Source organism: Oryzias latipes, chromosome 18 (genome assembly GCF_053564925.1).
Source record: "Oryzias latipes strain Hd-rR chromosome 18, Olatipes_Hd-rR_3.1".
Classification (NCBI taxonomy): Eukaryota; Metazoa; Chordata; class Actinopteri; order Beloniformes; family Adrianichthyidae; genus Oryzias; species Oryzias latipes.
Genome location: NC_136254.1, coordinates 14,539,154 through 14,559,359, shown reverse-complemented (window position 1 = coordinate 14,559,359; position 20,206 = coordinate 14,539,154). Strand labels below are relative to the sequence as shown.

At 45.1% G+C, this 20,206-nt stretch overlaps 1 protein-coding gene and 1 long non-coding RNA gene across 3 annotated transcripts in view; both read left to right on the top strand.

The window, feature by feature from the left end:
• Positions 1-20,206, top strand: part of LOC111949304 (ras-related protein Rab-32) — a 65,257-nt gene that overhangs the window by 26,508 nt on the left and 18,543 nt on the right. The gene's annotated exons all lie outside the window — the stretch shown is intronic.
• Positions 862-9,415, top strand: LOC144987057 (uncharacterized). The gene is made up of 2 exons (XR_013650920.1): positions 862-1,138; positions 1,482-9,415. It is a non-coding gene; the product is annotated as an uncharacterized LOC144987057 (long non-coding RNA).

Genomic DNA, 20,206 nt, shown 5'->3' with positions numbered 1-20,206 from the left:
AAATTAAGCTTAAAATTGCTTTTCTGAGTACTTCTTGATTCAAATTGTTTAGAATCAGGACCATATAAAAAGATTCCGTTGGAAAAAGGGTGTATTTGTGATGTAGAATATATGCTGGGCCGGCCACAATCTCCCTGTCCTGCTCCATTCTGATGCATTCACTTGCAGAGATCCATGTTCGTCTTTGTTTGCCTCGTCGTATGGTATTAATAAGAAGTTTGTCAATATTTTTTGGATTGGTAAAAAAAAATGTTCCCTACTTTGTTTTTTGGGTTAAATTTGAGCACTCTGGACCTGATTTTTTGTTTATGTTTTTTTTTCTTAATTATCCGAGATTGTCAAAAATACACCTTGTCGGTGTAAACATTAAGGTTGAAAGTCTGTTATAGTAGGACAACTTCATCATGTCAGTTTTTTAGTTGCGATATGATGTTTAACTGTGCCACAAGGAATTTAAATGAAAATATCTCAAAACGTGGCTTTTGACAGCAATTATTAGGTCAAAAATAGTTGTGAATAAAAATAGATGAATTAGAACAATTAATTACAGGTGACGATAAGTTAATTGCTTAGCAGTTGCTTAGCAGCAGTTGGAAAAACGTGATTCATCACTCCAGAGAACGCATCTCCAATGCTTTGGAGTCCAGTAGCGGTGTGCTTTGCATCTCTGCATCTGACGCTTTGCATTGCACTTGATGATGTGTGACTTGAATTCAGCTGCTAAACCACGAAAACCCATTCCATAAAGCTCTCTGCATTCTGTACTTGGGCTAATCTGAAGGTCACATGAAGTTCAGAGCTCTGTAGCAATTGACTGTGGAGAAAGACTTCTTTGCACTATGCGCTAAAGCATCTTGTAACCCCGATGAAATTCTGCGCTATCACTTTAAATCATACTGCGCTGTCGCTCCTAGTAAAATTCTGCACTGTCACTTTAAATTTGCCGGTTCCCTTGCGCTGTGCAAATACCGCGAGACTATAAGTTCAGTAGTGACGTGGCTTTCGTTCTTGGGAGACCTGTCAAAGCACTGACAGGTTGCAAGTACGAGGGAGCTGGGCTGTGTACCGCTGCTGCAGATCGGCGTTCATCATCTGAAGCCGGGATTTAAATCTGCACAATTGAACAAAAAGTGAACTGGTGAGTGCAGCCATGATTGAGACAGCTGGCGCGGGCGCCAGTTTAAATGAATTGTTTTTTATAATTGGATGTGGTTAAAATGAACTATTTTTCTGCTTGATAAATAATGTTGAAATATAAATTGTGAGTACTCGTTGAAATGAAATTGATGATCATCTACATTGAAATAGAATTTGGAAATGTTGTACAACTATCGATTATGCACTTAAAATAATTTTGTAATTTCCTCTTGATTATGAATTGCATATGCATTTGTTTATTATGTTAATTAAGGAGGTTGTGGGAATATGCTTTCTTTTGATCAAAGGGAATTATTATTTATTTATTGACCCTGTTTTAACAGGCCAGGTCGCAAGACTGGTCGTCTTGCAGACCAATTTACTGGATGCTCAACCTGAGCACTGGACAGAATTGTTTATCAGGGAGTTTTTTACCACTCCCAGAAGGAAAAAAGAGGATAAATCCTCTGCAGATTGCGAGCTAAAAAGGAGCCCCGATCCTGACTTGGATTCTGCCCTCTTCACTGCCAGTGCGGTAGGAACTAACCCCCTTCTCATCCAACAAATCAGCTGGAGTGTTTCTTTCTTTCGTTTTTCCAAAAGAGAACTATAAAAACTCTTTCATAAGGCCTAACGGACGCCTTAAGAACTAGAAAGACAAAACAACAGAAAACATCCTCTGGACTAAAAAAAATCCTTTGTTGTATATATTGTGATTTTTGTATTCACTGTATATTGTAAATACATTTACATTAGCAACTCAAGTCTTGTCTGTTGTTTTTAAACATTCACATTCCTCCATGAGTCGAACCAAACTAGCCCAAATTAATTAAAACCAACTTTGTAAAGTTCATGTAAGACATACATGCTACATAGTAAAAACTTGGCGAGCTAGCTAGGAGGACTGGTTGAATGTTTAATCACCTGACATTGAGAAGAGGTAATTTTTTTTGTCATGGAGGTTTTTTTGAATTTTGGAATTAAAATACCCAATGCAGTTTTGGTACAAGGTATCACTGTCACTACTGACAATGAGGAAGTGTTTGACTTTCTGAAGTCTTACGGGAAAATTAACAAGTTTAAAGTAATTATTGACACGGCTTCAGATTTCAATGAAACGCTTGTGGTTGAATATTGCTCAGGTTCAGCTTTAGAAGCTTTACGGCCCATACTACCTTATACTTTGGTTTCTGAAGACCAAACTTCTTCATTTTGTATTTCTGAGTTGGCAACTGTCTGTGCAACGCAAGCTGCAAAACTACAAACAACTTCGTATCTGTCTGAACTACAAGATTTAGCCCAGTTAACCGGCAAGGATTACGTTCAGGTCCTAACCGCCATGATGACTCAGATTGGTGACTCGGTTGCAGCTCTTCAGCCTCTTTCACAGATAAAGGAGCAACCCATGGACACTCAATCCATGGCATCATCAGTGAGCGGGCAACTAGATAACCCACCACCAGATGTTGGAGAACAAAACCCAGCCATTCCGAGTTTGGAACAGGGTCGACCTGCACAGCCAACACCATCACATCCATCTGCCTCCGGTCTGAATCTTAATCCACCTGAGGTCCAACGTTACGTTGTGGAGCACATTGTGAAAAGTGAGGAGTCAACACACTACCAAAGACTCAAGCCCTTTTCAGGAAGGACTCCTAGACCAACCCATGAAACAGACTATGAAACTTGGAGGTCGGCAGTAGATGTAATGTTGAGAGATCCTGCTGTGTCTGATCTCCAAAGATCAAGAAAGATCATTGACAGTTTGCTACCCCCTGCTGTAGACATCATTAAACATCTGAGTTCTGATATGCTGCCTGCCATTTTCCTAGAAACTCTAGACTCCGCCTATGCCACCGTACAGGACGGAGATGAACTGTTTGCAAAATTCATGGACACTTATCAAAACGCTGGGGAGAAACCATCCTCTTATCTCCAAAGACTACAAGTGGCACTCATCTCTGCAGTGAAGAGAGGAGGAGCTGCAGAAGCTGATATTCCCCGCCATCTTCTTAATCAGTTTTGTCGAGGATGCTGGGATGACAACCTAATCTCAGAACTCAACCTGAAACACAAGAAGACCCAACCACCAAGCTTCGCAGAGTTGCTATTGCTTTTGCGAACTGAAGAGGACAGGGAAGCTGTAAAAGCTCTTCGCATGAAGCAACATCTGGGAGCAACAAAGCAAAAAGTTTCAACCCATGCTCAGTTTGCACGCAGCACTAAAGAGGAGGGAGCTGTAGCACAGTTGACCAATATCACGCAACAACTCGCACGACAATTGGCTGATGTCCAACGGCAATTAGCTTTGCTAACAGCTAATCAGTCCACATCACCATCAGCAGGACCCAGGAACCAGGCGTATTCAAAACAAACAAGAAAATCAGAGAAGCCACCACCGTCTCAGCCCAAACCAGGTTACTGCTTTAGGTGTGGCGAAGACGGACATATAAGACCACAGTGTGAAAATGAATCAAACCCTGCACTAGTGGCTAAGAAGAAGAAGCAGTTCGCCCAAAAGCACCAAAGCACTTTTTCATCCAAGCCGTTAAACTAAAATTGGTGCCTGTTGTGGGACAAATGGGAGCCAAAAGTCATATAAGTCCCAACAAGAAAAATCATGTTCAGTGTGCAGTTCAGTCCAGTTCCAAGAAGACGTTGTTTCCAAAAGGGCTCATCGGTTCAAAGTGTACTGCTATGTTGAACATTGCTGGTTCACAGTGTTGTTGTTTATTGGACACTGGATCTCAAGTAACCACCATTCCTGTTTCTGTTTACAATAAACTGTTGACAAATCAACCTGTGAAGTCTCTGGACCACCTTCTGGAAGTGGAGGGTGCAGCAGGACAGTCTGTGCCATATTTAGGATATGTAGAAACCACCATAACTTTTCCTTCGGATTTTCTTGGAGCTGAGTTTGAGGTTCAAACTTTAGCGTTGATAGTCCCAGATGTACACGCAAATACTTCAAGCCCTGTACTGATCGGGATGAACACCCTTGAAGTTTTGTATCATAAATATCTGGACAGCGACTGTAATACCTACCAGCCTAAAGCATATGGGTACAAAGTGGTTCTGAAATCTTTAGAACTTCGTCATAACCAAACCCAAGCAAGAAAAACTGGAGTTGTGCGGTTGCAGAGTCCAACCCCTGTGCTTATTCAGGCAGGGCAAACAAAGGTTTTAGAGGGTTCTGCTAAGATGGATGCTACATCTACAAGTAAATGGGCAATCATTGAGCACCCTTCTTCCATTTTGCCTGGTGGACTCTGTGTACAAAGTTGCCTAATTACTCTTCCGCAACATTCACCCTATAAAGTTCCTGTCATCCTAAAAAACGAATCCAAGCAAGACATTTTAATTCCAGCCCTATCAATCATCGGTGACGTGTGTGACTCGCCAACTGTTTTGTCACAGCAAGTTGCTGCCCCTACAGCCAAAGAAAAGACTGTTATGGAGTTTAACTTTGGGGACTCACCCATTACCCCTGAATGGAAGGACCGCATAACAGCAAAGTTGAACAACATGCCAGAGGTATTCGCTCAACATGACCTGGATTTTGGCTGTACGAGCAAAGTAAAACATCACATTAAGTTACTGGACCAAACACCTTTCAAGCATCGTGCACGTCCCATCCATCCAAAGGATCTGGAAGCAGTCCGGAACCATCTACGGGATTTGCTTGAAGCTGGAGTCATAAGAGAATCTGAGTCTTCATTCTCTTCTCCAATCGTGGTGGTCCGTAAGAAGACTGGTGATGTCCGGCTTTGTATTGATTACCGGAAGCTGAATATACAGACCATTAAAGATGCCTATGCTTTACCCAATTTGGAGGAGTCATTTGCGGCTCTGCATGGTTCTAAATGGTTTAGTGTATTAGATCTGAAGTCTGGTTATTATCAAATAGAGATGGCTGAAGAAGATAAGGAGAAGACCGCTTTCGTCACTCCACTTGGATTTTGGGAATGGAACAGAATGCCTCAAGGAGTAACGAATGCCCCAAGCACATTTCAGAGGCTGATGGAAAAGTGTATGGGTGATCTACATCTACGTGAAGTTCTCGTATTTATTGATGATCTGATAGTTTTTTCCGCTTCCCTTGAAGAGCATGAAAGACGCCTCCTCTGTGTGTTAAACAGGTTAAAGGAATTTGGTCTAAAACTATCACCAGATAAATGTAAATTCTTTCAGACAAATGTGCGGTATTTAGGTCATGTAGTGTCTGAGAGAGGAGTGGAAACGGACCCAGAGAAGATTTCCACCTTGAAATCCTGGCCAGTTCCCCGTAATCTTAAAGAATTACGGTCTTTTCTTGGGTTCGCCGGTTATTATCGACGGTTTATAAAAGATTATGCCACCATAGCCAAACCTCTTAACCATCTCACACGAGGATATCCACCAGTCCGTGCAAAGATCAAAGGAAAGGGTCAAGCTGGAAATTATTTGGACCCAAAACTTTCATTTGGTGAGAGATGGACTCCAGATTGCCAGAATGCGTTTACATCCCTCATTGCCAAACTCACTTCTGCACCTGTTCTAGGATTTGCCAACCCCAAGGAACCTTACATACTGCACACAGATGCAAGCACGACAGGGTTGGGGGCTGTTTTATATCAGGAGCAAGAAGGAAGGCTTCGGGTGATAGCGTACGCCAGTCGAGGTCTGTCTCAGAGTGAGTCAAGATACCCCGCTCATAAGTTGGAGTTTTTGGCTTTAAAATGGAGCGTAACAGAAAAGTTCCATGATTACCTCTATGGTGCCAGCTTCACTGTCGTCACAGATAGTAACCCCCTGACTTACGTCTTGACCTCAGCTAAGCTTGATGCTGCCAGTCATCGATGGTTAGCTGCGCTTTCCACGTATTCATTCAAACTGCAGTACCGTGCTGGTCGTCACAATGTAGATGCTGATGCTTTGTCAAGACGTGCTCATCAGGGAGCAGTAGATGAGGACCAAGCCTGCCAAGAACCAGAGCTGGTTCAGCACCTAACTGAGCAGCAATGTCAGACCGGCGACGTGGGAGAACTTCCTCCTGATGTTGTAGATGCCATCTGTAATAGTTGTCTGCTGAGAACAAAATCCGATTCTCCTCTCTGCAATGTCGCCCTGATTGAGTCTTTATCAGTGACTACTGGAGCTGTTCCAGACATTTATGAAGAGGATTTCTATGGGTTTCCACTTATTCCACCCCTGTCCCGTGAAGCTATAAAAGCTGAGCAGCAAGCTGATGCAGCCATCCGGGAAGTGATTCATCAACTGATCACTGGTGAAAAAATCCCCCCTCTAGTTAGGGAGGAGCTTCCAGAGCTGACTTTTCTTTTACGGGAGTGGAACCGGTTGGAGCTGGATGATGGCATATTGTATCGGAAGCGACGCCAGGAGGACACTTATGTTCTCCAGTTGGTTCTGCCTCCAAATTTGCGTCCTGCTGTGCTAAAGGCCTTGCATAACGATATGGGGCACATGGGCGTTGAGCGCACCCTTGATTTGGTGCGTCAACGGTTCTTCTGGCCCAGGATGGCAGCGGGTGTGGATCAGACAATTAAAACCTGTGACCGGTGTGTTAGGCGGAAAGCCTTACCTGAAAGAGCCGCTCCATTGGTGAACATAAGAACGTGTCGTCCTCTTGAACTTCTGTGCATGGATTTTTTGTCACTGGAACCGGACAGTGCCAATACTAAAGACATCCTGGTTCTCACGGATCATTTCACAAAGTTCTCTGTTGCCATACCTACCCCAAATCAGAAAGCCAAAACAGTTGCAAAGTGTCTGTGGGAAGAGTTCATAGTCCATTATGGCATCCCAGAGCGCCTGCACTCTGATCAAGGCCCAGACTTTGAGTCAAAGTTGATTAAAGAGCTTTGTGAAGTTGCTGGGATAACTAAAACCAGAACTACTCCCTATCATCCTCGTGGTAACCCGGTGGAACGTTTTAACCGAACGCTCTTGAACATGTTGGGGACATTAGAGGCTAAACAAAAGTCCAAATGGAGGGAGTACGTGAAACCTTTAGTGCATGCTTATAACTGCACAAGGAATGAGGTCACAGGGTTCACGCCTTATGAACTTCTTTTTGGTCGTTCCCCTCGACTCCCTGTTGACTTGGCTTTTGGTTTACCTGTTCGTGACCCTCCTAGTGTTTCCCATTCAGAATATGTAAAAAATCTTCGTTCACGCCTAGAGGAGAGTTACAAGCTGGCTTCACAGCATTCACTCAAGTCTAATGAGAAAAACAAACGTCGCTTTGACCAGAGGGTAATACCCTGTAGTTTGGAGGTTGGAGACAGAGTTCTGGTTCGAAATGTTCGGCTACGTGGGAAGCACAAGCTGGAAGATAAATGGGAGCATGACGTCTATGTGGTGACCAAACGTGCTGGCAACCTCCCTGTCTACACCATAAAACCTGAGACAAAGGATGGGCCGAGCCGCACACTTCATCGAGACTTACTTTTACCCTGTGGGTTTCTTCCATCAAGTCCTGTTCAATCTTCCAATGCAGAAACCTCTCCAGTCAGACCAAAATCACGAAGTCAGTCCAAACTTCAGTCTGATTCTGTCGATCTTCCGGAAGAAGATGCTGAGTCTGTCCTTTCAGAAGGTTTGGTTCCGTCGCCAGTAAGGTTCCGAGTGCCACAACCTTCAGGGCAGCCACAGCTTGCACCAGGAAGCTTGGATTGCTGCATCTTCCCATCAACAGCAGTAGGCTCTTCTGCTGATCCTCAACTCAAAAGCACAACCATGGTTCCTTCATCTATGGGGGCAAAAGGGGCTAACTTGCCTGAGGTTGCAGAACCCGTACTGATGCCTGAAGGTGATCCCTCTAATCTTGCCAGTAACGAGTCTGAACAACCTGCGGAAGTTTCTGTGGAAGAAGACTTGCCTACCGACGTGTCCATAACCTTACCTGATGTCGGGTTGTCTCTGGAGTCTGAGGTTGGAGATGCTGTTCAATCTGAGTCATCACCAGAAGTAGCTAACCCCAACACTACCGTTATGCCTTGTGATCCTATAGGGGAAGATTTAACACCCAGACGATCTACTCGGCAACGTCGACAGCCAAGTAGGCTTAAGTATTCAGTGTTGGGAAATCCGCTTATTTCTGTTATACAAACACTACTTCAGAACGTGTCAAAAGCTTATTCGAGTGCTTTGGATCAAGCCATTGCAGCAGACTCATCTTAGGCATTGTATTGATATGCGACGCGGACGCGCATGAACTAAAGTGGGGAGGGTGTAACCCCGATGAAATTCTGCGCTATCACTTTAAATCATACTGCGCTGTCGCTCCTAGTAAAATTCTGCACTGTCACTTTAAATTTGCCGGTTCCCTTGCGCTGTGCAAATACCGCGAGACTATAAGTTCAGTAGTGACGTGGCTTTCGTTCTTGGGAGACCTGTCAAAGCACTGACAGGTTGCAAGTACGAGGGAGCTGGGCTGTGTACCGCTGCTGCAGATCGGCGTTCATCATCTGAAGCCGGGATTTAAATCTGCACAATTGAACAAAAAGTGAACTGGTGAGTGCAGCCATGATTGAGACAGCTGGCGCGGGCGCCAGTTTAAATGAATTGTTTTTTATAATTGGATGTGGTTAAAATGAACTATTTTTCTGCTTGATAAATAATGTTGAAATATAAATTGTGAGTACTCGTTGAAATGAAATTGATGATCATCTACATTGAAATAGAATTTGGAAATGTTGTACAACTATCGATTATGCACTTAAAATAATTTTGTAATTTCCTCTTGATTATGAATTGCATATGCATTTGTTTATTATGTTAATTAAGGAGGTTGTGGGAATATGCTTTCTTTTGATCAAAGGGAATTATTATTTATTTATTGACCCTGTTTTAACAGGCCAGGTCGCAAGACTGGTCGTCTTGCAGACCAATTTACTGGATGCTCAACCTGAGCACTGGACAGAATTGTTTATCAGGGAGTTTTTTACCACTCCCAGAAGGAAAAAAGAGGATAAATCCTCTGCAGATTGCGAGCTAAAAAGGAGCCCCGATCCTGACTTGGATTCTGCCCTCTTCACTGCCAGTGCGGTAGGAACTAACCCCCTTCTCATCCAACAAATCAGCTGGAGTGTTTCTTTCTTTCGTTTTTCCAAAAGAGAACTATAAAAACTCTTTCATAAGGCCTAACGGACGCCTTAAGAACTAGAAAGACAAAACAACAGAAAACATCCTCTGGACTAAAAAAAATCCTTTGTTGTATATATTGTGATTTTTGTATTCACTGTATATTGTAAATACATTTACATTAGCAACTCAAGTCTTGTCTGTTGTTTTTAAACATTCACATTCCTCCATGAGTCGAACCAAACTAGCCCAAATTAATTAAAACCAACTTTGTAAAGTTCATGTAAGACATACATGCTACAATCTGCTGACCCCTCTCCGTCAGTTTACATGGCCAACCCCTTCATGGTAAATGGTAAATGGCCCATACTTGCATGGCACTTATCTACCTTTCCCGAAGGGGAAAGCGCTTTACAGTCACAGTCCTATTCACCCATTTACACACACTAATGGCGGCTCCACTGCTAAACACTGGCACCAACCTGCCAGCCTTCCACCAGGGGAAAGCTGGGGTTCAGTGTCTATGGGCGGGCAGGTGGTAATCTAACCTGCAATCTTCAGATTAAAGGTCGATCGCCCTTCCACTGCACCACAGCCGAGTAGCTGTAATCCCAAACTCTTACAAATTGATTATGATAGAGCTGACAGTTGACTGTGGGATATTAAGGATGAAAGACATTTCACACCTGGATTTGTCGACGGGCTGTCTACCTGTAGGTTCGCTGAGCTGAGACCTAAAGGCTGCAGTGTCCAGCAGCAATGACAGAGCTACGGCATCAAGCTCCATTGAACACCATTTAAAAGGCTTTAGGTGTAAGTAGGCCTGGGCGAAAAATTGATTGAATGAATTAATTAGAATTTTTTGTTACGGGCGATTTAAAAAATAACTAAATCGAGTTTTTGTGTAATGTCGCATTTTTGGCTCCCCAGAGCTTCCGTAGCGTAGGCTGTATGGAAAGCGACAAACAACAACATCATAGCACACACAACACACCAAGCGACAGCATGGCTACCGGTGAGAGTGGGAAGTTTGTTCCCAAGAAAGGAATAAAATCATCTGTTGTTTGGAACTGGTGTGGGTTTACTGACATGGAGGAAGAGAGCTGCAACATTTGCCTAAAGCTCATCGCAGTCAAAGGCTTGCACTCGCGTTTCACCACACGCTCAGTCCTTTTACACACGCAGCCCCCTGGCACACATACACATACTCATTCTACAGCACCTACCGTATTTTCCGGACTATAAGCCGCTACTTTTGTCACCAACTTTCGACCCTGCGGCTTATTCAATGATACGGCTTTATGCTTTTATTTAACGGCCGCCAGGAGCACTCCAGCAGCCTCAGAGGGGAGACCGCCATAATTCTATGTCCAGCAACAAGCGCGATTGCTTTGACACACACTCAAGCAGCCAAACAGCATTGGTACTGTAATCTTTTAATAAAGAATACTGTGATGTAATTATTACTTGTCTGCCTGAGGATTTTTTTGTTCGGAGGCGGCGGCGGGGGGAGGGGGGGTGACCGCAACTCCTGCTGTGCTTCATCATCTTCTCCATGGAGAAGACGGGGCTTATTAATTTGATTAAAACCTTAGACCCCAGACATGAGCTGTATGGTTGATCCTTTAGAAAATGGTGCTACTACCTTTTAATCTAGACTACAAAGTGTGACGTAAAACACAGCTGGGAATAACTGACTTTTTATTTTGGACAAGTGAAAACAAGTGTAGAATAATACAAAAACAAGAAAAAAATTGTATAAAACAAGAAAATTATATACAGCAAAATTATATAAACAACACAAGTCCAAAAGAGAGTGAGAATAAGAAAAACCCAAGAGTGTGTTCATTTATTTATTATTCATCCCAAAAATGGGGGTTACATTTTTCTTGCGTTTGATTAAATAAAGTCAAAATTTGCTTTAAGTTGTCTGCCGTTTGTTCTTATTGCTTTCCTTAAGTGTGTGTGTTTGCAGGGGGGGGGATCGAATTAAAAAAATGAAATTGGAGATTTTATTTTTAAGGCCATATTGCCCAGCCCCAGGTGTGAGCCCACAGAGTGAATGGTGGTTGAGCTTGGTTGACTGGGTCAGTGCTTGGCAGTGCTGGGTAAGGAACCACACATTCTTGAGAAGTGGTTCCTCTTTCTTCAGCGTTGGCAGGTGGCTGGACAGGTGGGAGCAAATGTGGAAGATGAGCAGTAATGAAGCAATCCTAGATATCCTGGGACGTTCACCTGTGTGAAGGCCAAGGATGGAGAGGAGTCTGGTTTCAGCGTCTGTAGCGATTGTCTGTGAGAATGCAGTGGAATCTTGGATGTGGGCTGTAGCTGCGCCAGCTGCGACGGTAACAGCTTAGCTGATTTCAACTGAAACCTGACATCCATGGATGTGTGTTAGCTTGGGGTCGCAGTTGGCAGGGCTGGCTCATCCTGGAAGGGGCTTAACTTATCTACGTCACAATGTGAGAACTCAATTGTTTTCATGGATTGGGATGGGCTGGTGTTCAGAGTGCTGGTTTTTAGAGGAATACTCAGAGATGCACGAATGGATTAAAATGCTGCTTTTGGGTTGTTCATAGTGAGGAATAAACATTACAATACACTTAAAAGCTAAAAATTTTGCATGATATAAGCCCTTTAACAAAAATAAAACATACAAAAATATCATCCTCTACATTATATTAAAACATGCATAATGTAGCATACCGAATTTGGTTCAAAATCATCACAACTCTAAACAAAATACTTCAGCAGTGTGTGTGAAAGTTTAAGAGACTGAGAGACAGATTATTTGCCCCACTACCTGCTGATAACATTTGCACTACTGAAAGATGATCCTTTATGTGTTTGCCCAACACTGTAATGGGTGGCAGTGGCTCAGGAGGTTGAGCAGGTCGTCCAATGATTGAAGGGTCAGCGGTTCGATGCCTGCTCCCCCCAGTCAACTGTTGTTGTGTCCTTGGGCAAGACACTTCACCCTCCTTGCCTCCAGTGTGGCTCCACTGGTGTGTGAATGCGTATGAATGTCCCGGTGATGGTCAGAGGGATCGTAGGTGTGAACTGGCAGCCACGCCTCTACCATCACCAAGTATACATGAGGAGTGAATGAATAATGGACACATTGTAAGCGCTTTGTGCGTCTGGAAAAGCGCAGATAAATCTAATCAATTATTATTAATATGTATTTGTCCACTATTCTGCAAATGATGCACAGGACAGGTAGAACAGGACAAGAGGAAGGAACATTTAAACCCATGTTGGACGGAAGTTTCCAGAGGTGCTTGGGGTACTCACACCACTTTTTATCTCTGAATCTTCTGTAGCAAGTTGAATGAAAACCAGCGTCAGTATTTTTCTCCTTTTAAACTGCTTATTTTCATTTTTGAGTGTTTTCCTCCTCCAAAGTCGTTGATGTGTTTGCTGCCATTATGGATATGCTTCTGTTGGACCAGCAGCTTACACGTGACCCAAACCACAGTGCACTTGCTAATGTAAATATGTGAGTAAAGTAAGCAGTTCTGACTTCAAACAGATTTTTTTTAAACTACAGGTTAACAAATAGAGAACTTTGACACTCTAGCTTAGGGCCAATATACATATCTTTGTTATTTAGAAAAACGTTTTTAGCTCCCCTATGTCGGAATGAAATGATATGAAACAGCTTTCACCTTATGGCCTATTAAATATATGTATCCCAACTTACTGTAGCAAAACCTTCTTTGAAGCCTTCTTTGAAACTTGTTTTACAGAAGATTTTCATGAGACTAAAGACTTCATAAAAAGCACTTGTGTATTCTATAGATAAGTTGTAATGTAGTCTTTTCAGTAGCTGCTGTGCAAAGTTAAAGAGGAAAAACGTTTATTGCTGACTAACATAGATGTATACATTTTGCAGACAAAGAGACATGGTTATGCTAAATGGAAACCCACAGTCAGCAGTCCAGTATCGAGTGTTCGCAGCAGCTCCTTAGTAATGTGTTTAGAATGACACCATCTGCTACCAGCAAGCATTGCCACTTTTTTCCTCTTAACTCTCACTGCCCTGCCTGGAGCCTTCTTTTCCTCATTCAGAAAACAAAGTTAAGAGAAAGACACTTCTTTGCAGCTGCATGTCTCTGTGGATCTCATTGGTTTTCCTGCTAGGGTTTTCGAGAGCTCTTTCTTCTGTTTTATTCACCACTCACCAAGTCAGCTGCTTGTCCTCAATTATCCAAAAAATTGTGTGACCTAAATTGGCTGGAGAGACATAGACGCTGAAAACAATGACCACAGTATAATGTTGACAAGAAAAGGCTGGTTGTTAAAATTGTTCCAGTGTGAGTACCAGTGGGAATGAAATCCCAAATGAGCATCTTCAAAGATAAAAAGGACAGCTTATCATAACCCGACTGAGTTTATGTGCTTTTTTTTTGGTTGAGAAAAAATCCGCGTTGATGATTTTTTTTGTGTGTCCATTTTTTAAATAATGGCTCAGAAATATGCAAACTGTTATGTTACCCATTTTTAAATGTTATGACCTCCACATCTATAAATCACCAACCATTTCCAGGCCATGGACCGGATTAATGTCTGACAAAAGTTTCACGGACTGGCCTGTACGAGGTTGAAGTTGGCATCAGATTCTTTTTATGTTTTAACTTCCAGTTTCCGTCAACTTTTGAGGGTAAATTTCATCCTCTTTAAAATATACGCAACTGGTTTAAACTTTATTTGTATAATAGATTTTATGCATTGACTATATAAGAGAACTGGACTGAGCGAGTGTGAAATCCCTTAATTCTGGCTACAGCAAAATTATGTAAATTCCATCTCCATTTCTTTGCGATACAGACGTCTCCATGTTGAAGCAAGATGACAGTGATTGGTCCGAGTCAGTCTGAGTCAACGTTTCTATGGCAACTGCTGCCGCCAATCAGGAGTAAGCTTGTCTGAAGTCCACTAAAAGGATGACCCAAATGCAGGACTAGACTACAAGGTTGAGGGAAGATCCAGAGTTCTTTTAATAACAGAGAACACTACACTAGGTGGGAAAAACTCCACAAACTTAACAGGACTTGAAAACACAATGACAGACAGACTGAACTAAAGCAACACTCAGACACAGAGAGTGGAAACCGACACACTTAAATAGAGCCAAAACAACTTAACCCAAAGTGCAGACAGCTGTACGCCACTCATGGAGAGCAACAGTAGCACACAAGACACAACAGGTAAAACAAACAGAACTGAAGATTGTGACAGAACTCTCCTGCTTACGTCCGGCTACCAGATGGACGACACGGCTGGTCCTTGTCCAAGATGCGTCATTCAGGAACCCACTGATGATCAGCCGGACTATAACCCTCCCAATCCACCAGGGGCCTGTTGCACAAAAGTAGGATAAGGGATTAAGCCAGGATATCTTGGTGATCCTGGCTCAATTGATCCCCAATCCGGTTGCACTAAAGCTGGATAGGGGGCAGGAGGATATGTTATGGTATAAATTACCATGGAGATTTATTCTGTGGAGCTAGCCTGCTCCAGACCAGGCTAAATTCCAGGATCTATTTAATCTCATCCCTAATGTCAGTCACCAGTCGCCACAAATGGAAACCAATAGTTATTTCACTGCTCACTATACATTGTTATCACATATAACTAGACTAGTTATATCTAAAACTAGACTAGTTTTAGATGATGTTGCTATCATTAGATAATTTACAGTTTCCCATAGACTATAAGGCTATATGTAAAATAATAGAATATTAGGGCCACAGAGGGGAAAAAAAGACAAGTCATAATATTGTAAGACAGGACAGTTGTTAAAATGACAGATGTGGGGCATTTTTGTGAAATTGTGCTTCAGTATGGTTTCATAAACGAAGACATGCTGATGTGCCAGAATATGAAGTATCACTATCAAAACTGTAAAAAGAATATATTGCTTTTCTGCAGAAAGAACCAGCCTCATAAATTTATGACTTTATCCTTTTTTCCTTAGTGGGCCCTAGTACTCTGTCATATAAAATAATACACATTCCATTTAAAACACAATGTGTAACATTATGTTCCTTTATTGAATAAGGACAAATTAAAGCAGGTAAACTACACTCAAAAAAAGGTTCACTTTGAATGAACATAAGAAAATTATGGAAATGATTTCCACATGATTAGATAGGGTTACTTGAACAAAAAGGAATCATATTGGTCCTACTTAATGTACTTAGGTTCAAACTAATAAATTTAAGTTGATTCAATCTAAATACTGCAGTTGGACCCAACTTTAAATTAATATTGTTGCTCACTCTAAAAAGATAAAAGTTGATCCAACTTAACTGAATCACTTCAATTGGTAACACCTCATTAAATTAAGTTTATTCAAATTAAATTTGTATGACTTCCTAACACAATTTATGTTGTGTTAGGAATAAAACCCATGGACAAAAACTCACACTTAGACCCCAATCTGCCCAGATAGACAAAGAAAATGGAATCCCACAATTCCTTGCGATTACTAATGTATCCAATTTAATGTTATCATATTGGATCAACATGATTGAAATTAGTAACTTTTAAATGGATTATTTTTATGTACGATCGACATGATTCATTCACGTAAGATTTACAAATATAACATTTTCTGGTTGAAATGACAAGTTACATTTTCGTAAACTTAATTGGCTGGAAATTTAATTTAAATTCTTTTTGAGTGTGCTTTATCACTGTGGCGGTGTTGCCTTTCTTCTTAATTAAATCTTTAACCTCCTCGTATGCCTCCATGAGGATTTGTGCTTCCGACAGGGAAAAGTACGCGGCTCTAGTTGCCATGGTAAATCAGTTTATCTGTGATCTGTGGCAGGGTCTATTTGAGTGAGCTGTGAGCGCGCACCTATCCAGGATTGGTTACACCTGGCTTGATGTATCCGTGTCTGCTCATCCTGGCTTGGTCTTTGTGCAACCAATTAAGCCTGGACGCACATGTTGTGGATTCATTGAGCTCAGCTCAGTCATTTATCCCGGATGTCTTAATTCTACTTTTGTGCAACAGGCCCCAGGTACTGGATGCCCCGGCCTACCCCCCGAGAAGCGAGAAGAGTTTTGACAGTGTATACTGGGCTTCCATCCATGAGACGGGGAGGAGGGGGATCCTCCGATGCTGCATGGAGAGGACTCACTCTCTCAGTCTTCAGCTTGCTCAGATGGAACACCGGTTTTACTCTTAAGGTGCGCTGGAGGTCCAGCTTCACAATGAAGCAAGGATGCAGTTTCTTGGAGCCACCCTTGAGAAGGAAGTCTGTGGAGTTCAGCCAGACAGTGTCCCCCACCTTGTACTCTGGCGGAGAGGTCCGTCAACGATTTGTCACTGGCACGTTCTGCTTGTTTTGTTTTCGGTTTTCACTTTTTGATCTTGTTCAGGTCTGCTGTGGCTTCTCCTTCTCCTTCTGCTTGTTTTGTTTTCGGTTTTCACTTTTTGATCTTGTGCAGGTCTGCTGTGGCTTCTCCTTGCTGCTCTGCCCACTCACCTGTGCTTCCTACTGGAGTCCACAGCTGCACCTTGTTTGCTGGTAGAGTTGTCTGCCTATTTAAGTCACCTTGTTTTATGTCTCTCTGTTGGAGCGTTATGTGTGCTGTCTTGTTATCATTTGGTGTGCAGATGCAGCTCCTTAGTTTTTTTATTTACTGTTATTAAACAGTTTTCAACTTGCCCTTTTTGCATTGAAGCCTTACTCTGCATCTTGATTCTTGAGATTTAAACCGTATCAGCCACAGCACTGAGCCTCTTGGGGTTTCTCAACAGCTGACTTTTGAATGTCTTCTGGGTGCGTAGACAACGCAGTACAAAAGCCGCTGGACCAGTTGTGGTGCTAGTGGGGGAACAGAGGTGGCTGAACATAAGCAGCCTGGAAAGGTGAGAACCCAGAGGAGTTAACTAAAGAGTCATGGGCACACTCCTCCCAGGTGAATTGGGTGGACCATGTACTGGGGTTCCTGCAAGGGAATAGCATAGACTAACTTGGAGAACTTGTCCACAATGGTCAGGATGACTGGTTCACCTTCTGTAGTTGGTAAGACTGGTAATGAATCTCAAAACTCTTCACAGAATTTACTACACTGGACAGAGGATGTTCAAGATGGGTCTCAGTAACTCAGACATTTGCGAGCACTGTGATAATAATCTACCCGACAGCTACATGCACGCACTGTGGTTCTGCACTCCTGTCCAGGCTCTCTGGCAGCAGGTATGTGCCGATTTATCAGTCTGGCTTAAGGTTTCAATCACTGCCTCACCGTCACTTTGTGTGCTTGGTTACATGAGTGCCATCGATATAGAAGAAGGATTAGCATCTATCATTTTCATAACTCTTTGTATTGCCAAAAAAACTATTTTAATAAATTGGAAAAACAAGAAAAATATAAACATAAGTCAACACAGAAATCTGCTGTTTGATCATATCAGCTTGGAAAAAATGTCAGCCCAAAGCTCAAGTAACTTTGAAAGAATTCAGTCTCTCTGGTCTCCTGTGGTTGACTCCATGACTTAGGGGGTGGGGGGCTTGGTCGTCGCTGCTCCTTGCCCTTCTGCCGTGGTTTGGGGTGGGGGTCGGGGCTTCCGGTGCCTGGCGGGGGCGGTGGGGGGCTCCGTTGGTCGGGGGGTCGGGTCCGGTGCCTGGGTGGGGCGGGCTGGGGCGCTGCGTGGTCCTCTGGGCTTGGGTGTGGGGGTGCGTGGTGGGGGGGTGGGGTGGTGGTCTGGCTTGGCTTGGGGGGGTGGTCCCTTTGCCTGTGCTGGGGGGGGTTGGCGGGGGGCCCTGCTCGGGTGGGGGGGGCCCAGCGGCGCCGGATGGGCTGCCCATCTGCACCTGGGGCTGGGATCGGCCCTTCCCTGGCTCTGGGGCGGGACGGGACAACCCTCTCGGGGCCCCCGGTCGCTCTGGGTGTCACCCGCTTCGGCTGCGGGGTCTGGGGTGGGGTGGGGTGGGGGGCTTGTCGGCCCTGTCCTGTGGGGGGGCGTTCTGGGGGGGAGGGGGGGCCCATTATTAGTACGGGTCGGGGGGGCTAGCGGGTCGGGGTCTCCGCTGAGGCAATCAGTGGTTGCCTCGGCCGGTTGGCCTCCTCGGTCCCGTCGAGGCCTGACCAGAGCTCTTCTAGGGCCGGCGTCTGGGGGTGGGGGCCTGGGCTTGCTCCGGGGGGGGGCGACGCTTTCTGGCTCCTCTCTCTCTGTGTGGGGTGGGTGGTGCCGGGCTGGGGTGTCGGCGCCTCCGGGGGTGGGCCCCTGGGCTGGGTGGCCCTGGCCCCTTTGCTGGGGGTGGGCTGGGGGACGGCTGTTTGACCACCGGGGGACAGTCTACCAGCTGTCCCCAACTTACCCCCTTCCTTATATAACCTCATATTAGGGTGAGGGGGTGGGGGGTCTAGCCTGCGATGCGCCTTGGGGGGGGGCTACTTGGGAGTGGCCCCCCTCCTATGGTTGCCGTATGGAGTGGGCCCCCCCTCTTTCGGTTTTATTTGCACCTTAGACATGTAGGGTCCTTGGTAGGGGGGGTGCTTGGACATCACTGCAAGCAAGCAGCAGATGTCCTCCTGGCACCCTACCCGCCAATTTTAACCGCACCTTAGACATTTAGGGCCCCTTGGTGTGGAGGGTGAGGGGACATCACTGTGAGTAATCAGGAGATGTCCCCTTAGTGCCCTACTCGCCAATTTTAACTGCACCCCCCTTAGTACACACACCCCTCCCCCTTCAATATATACATTCAAACATAAACACACACACATGCACACAAACACCCTCTCAAACACCCATACACGCACACACATTTTACAAGGAAGGTGGGACCTGGGTCCATCTGTCCCCTACCCCTTCCCTGGTGGGGGGTGCGGGCCCCTTGGCGATGGCGGCCGTGTCCCTTGGGTGCCGGCTCCCTGGGCCCGGCGGTGCTCTCTCCGCACGGTGGGGGGGTTCATATTACACCTGAGCCGGGGGTGTTCGTGTCCCTGGGGGGTGGGTCCTGGTCCTTGCCCCTGGGCGCTGGGCCCCGCCAAACTTCCAACATGGCCGAGCCTGGTCGGGCCATATTTATAACATCCCTTGTGGGCCGCCCTTTTTTCCCCGGGGTTCCCCCCTCCTGGGCGGGGGCGGCGGGCCCCTGCCTTGCTCCTACTTGGACCAACCGTGGGCCGGGTGGGTGGCTGCCTGGAGTGCGGAGCGGGTCTCCCTTGGGGGGTCCTGGCTCGTACCTGGGGTCGGGGCGGGGGGATGCCCGGAACTCCTGGGTGGTGGTGGGGTGCTCGTCTGGGGCTGTGGGCGTCCCTCTCCGGTGGGGCCCTGCGTTGGGCTCTTCCGGCGCGGTGGGGGGCTGCTTTCCTGGCTGGGCTGGGGCGGCGCTCTCTTTCCCTCTGCGCCTCCCTGCTCTCTGGCTCTGGGGGCCTCGCGGCGGTCCGGCTGGCCCTGGCCTGGGTGGCGGTCTTGGTCGCCCGGGGGGCGGTTGTTCCCTGCCTGTTCCCGTGTGGCGTTGGGGGAATTCCGGCTGCCGCTGCTGCTGCGGCGGGGGTATGGGTGTGGGGGTGGCTGGGCGCTCCTCCTTCTTTTCACATTCCACCATCCATTTTAGAAGAACATAAACACTCACCTGAGCACAGGTGTTAGCTCACCTTTGCACTAATAGTTTGCATGATTGAATGAATGAAAGATTTCACACTAGTTGGTTTAAAGGCATAGGTATGCGTTCGTGAACACTATCTGTTTTGTGTGCATGTTGACATGTGGACATTTTTGCGGCTAGCAGGTGTGTTGATAATATTTGAGTGTGTGTGAACAGGCCCCGCCCTTTTTGTACTACATTTGAACCGTACCGTAACGATAAACAACCAGTAAACCTGTCTGCTCTATGCTGCTTCATGGTCTTACCCCCCTTCCCCTCCTATTATCACCCTCCTACCCCCCCCTCTCTCTAACGTCCCTCTCTCTTCTTCCCCTCTTTCCTTTTCCGTCCGGTCCAACACCAAA